We start from the raw sequence: 3,013 nt of genomic DNA, 5'->3' as shown, positions 1-3,013 counted from the left end.
TAACTTATATTAACAAGATCTCATTTCAAAAAAAACAAATGGAGGCACAACGCAACAAGAAAATTAGATGAGATAGTAGTCATCATATTGGAAAATAACGGCGATAAAATGACCAAATCCTAAGAGAGATTATGTCACTTAGTAGTTATATATTTCTACCTCCCATTTTAAGATAACCAACATGTAATAATATTAATGAATGAACCACTACAAGTGTTTAAAAACAAACATTCGTTCAAATTAATATACCTATTACAATGTTCAGTTTTAACTTAGCTAAAGCCAAAAAAAAAAAGAAGCAGTGTTACACTTTATACCAAATGATTCATAATTGAAAGATAAGTACTAACAACAAAAAGCAAAAGAGTAGAGACATTGACTATAAAACTCTACAACATTCCATCAACTCTAAGGATGAAAACAGAGCTCATTCCAAAACGAACAGATGTTTAAATAGCCGAGGAATTAGGTCACAATTTTGAAGGATAAATCGGTGAATCTTGAAGAAATTCGAGGCAAAATTGAGAATCCCATAACGTACTCCAAAATTCAAATCCCTTTTCCCTTTTGGATGTAACAAGAGTCCAAGAGGATAGGGGAATGAACGGCTTTGATTGACTCAATCGTCCACGTGGATCGATCTCACCGCTTTTAAGACGATTTCGCTACCCCTGTTCTGCTGCTGTGAGAACAGACGAGAAAGGGACAAAGAATTGCAAAAGTTATCTAAAAAAAAATTATATTCCCCAACTCTTTTTCAAAATCATTACCTCTGCACGCCTATCAAAACTTTTCACCATAATTCGCACGCCTAATTTATTTTCACCAAATTTTCTTCCAAAATCATTCCTCTCTTAACAGTCTTCTTCAAGAATTCTCAAATATTTGCATTCAAATCTTCATTTTTAGCACTCAAATCTTCAACTCTTTCGATAAACAAACCGTACAATGTCGAAAAGAGGCAACAAAACCCCGAGAAAAAGTAGAAGATTGAATCAGACGATTTTCATGCTCCATCTTTAAAAAATTTATCACAAACACAATCTCAACCTTCATCTGTTAAAGTTAAATCTAGATCAGGGAAATCAACAATAGGAAAAAAAAAACATCCAAAGGAAAACGAGAAGAAGAGAAAAGGAAAAGAAAAGAAAAATGTAGATGAATCTGAGAAAAGGACGAAAGAAAGAGAAAATAAGAGGAAAGGAAAAGAAATCGAGGAATCATCAGATTCTGAATCTGATTTTGTGGAAGAGTTGATAAAATCAAAATTCAAAAAATCAAGAGCATCTGAAATCGATACTTCACATTTACAAGAAGAAGAAGAAACAGTTAAACCCAAAAAAAGTTCAAAGGTTAGTAAAAGTTAATTTTTTAATTTTTTTTTATGTTCTGTTATTTTTATTTTCAGTTATTTGGGTATAAAATAGTTAAAATATAAATTTTGTGTAAATAATTAATGTATGAATTGTGTATGATTCATTGTATGAAATTACAGATCTCTTCATATTACAATATCAATTGCTGAAACATGTATTTTTTATGTATGATTCACTGTATGAATTGTGTATGATTAACTGTATGAATTGTGTATGATTTACTGTATGAATTTTGTATGATTTACTGTATGATTCACGGTGTATATGAAATGTGTATGAATTGTGTATAAATTTTTTTGTATCAAGTTTTTTGATACTGTTGAATAGTAATATCCATAATTAGTTATACTTTATGTTTTGATTTGTATATTTTGGTGTTGAATATATTGTGTATGAAAGATATGATTATATTGTATTATGTTTTGTATACTATGTGTATGAATTATGTATTTTTCAATATTATGTTGTAAGTTTGTTTGAATTGTGTATGATTTACTGCATTATGTTTTGTATACTATGTGTATGAATTATGTATTTTTCAATATTATGTTGTAAGTTTGTTTGAATTATGTATGATTCACTGTATTAGTTTTGTATTACATGTGTATGAATATGTGTATGATTAATGTATTTAATTTTTACAATTTTTTAGGAGAAGAAGACACAAACACATTTGTCTTCATGTATTAACATGAATGTGTGCGGATTTGTTGACCTTTTTAGGTCAAGATAAGTTTCAACAATTCCTAGATGAAACACCTTTTGGATTTTTTTATAATTCGCATCACATTAAAATCCAATGTCAATTGTTGAGACACTTATTTATAATGGGGAATGAAAATGTTAGGGATGACTTTGGCATTATGGAAAATCAAAGAATGATGAAGGCGCAATCAGTGAAAGTGAAGTTACAGGAATAGTTGCTATCAAGAAGGGTGGACCTCGAACTCATTAAGAACAAGTTATGGACACTCCCAATTATCGTACTCCAAAATTCCGTATCAGGAAGTAGAAATCTTCATGGCACAATGTACATTTATTTGAATGACTTGTTTTTTTTTTAACTTATGAACAATTTATGTATTTTTCCAGTTTTTTTTATTATGACTATTCTGATGGTTTTATATAAATTACTATTGATTATTACTAAATGTGTCTCACTTTAACATATATGAACACTGTACGAATCATGTATGAAAATCATATGAATTATGAATGTCATATTAAAATTTGATATATAGTACATAGTAATGTTAAATTATTCCATAAATTTGTTTTGCATGAATACTATACACTTTCAAATACAAACAGAAAGGGATATTAATTATATTACTGGTATGAATATTATATGAATTATATCATACAATTATACATTAATAAATGTGTATCACCATCTTGCATACATTATTCATACCAGTAATATACATTCAATTTGTTTCTGTTTGTATTTTTATTATGACTACTGATGGTTTTATATAAATTATTACTGATTATTACTAAATGTGTCTCACTTTAACATATATGAACATTGTATGAATCATGTATGAAAATCATATGAATTATGAATGTCATATTAAAATTTGATATATAGTACATAGTAATGTTAAATTATTTCATAAATTTGTTTTGGATGAATA

At 28.0% G+C, this 3,013-nt stretch overlaps 1 long non-coding RNA gene across 1 annotated transcript; it reads left to right on the top strand.

The window, feature by feature from the left end:
• The first annotated feature begins 415 nt into the window (after window positions 1–415).
• Window positions 416–2,522, top strand: LOC138347763 (uncharacterized). The gene is made up of 2 exons (XR_011220294.1): window positions 416–1,352; window positions 2,029–2,522. It is a non-coding gene; the product is annotated as an uncharacterized lncRNA (long non-coding RNA).
• Window positions 2,523–3,013: the final 491 nt, after the last annotated feature.

The sequence above is a fragment of the Solanum lycopersicum genome, chromosome 3, assembly GCF_036512215.1.
Source record: "Solanum lycopersicum chromosome 3, SLM_r2.1".
Lineage (NCBI taxonomy): Eukaryota > Viridiplantae > Streptophyta > Magnoliopsida > Solanales > Solanaceae > Solanum > Solanum lycopersicum.
This window is presented reverse-complemented; position numbering and strand designations above follow the sequence as displayed.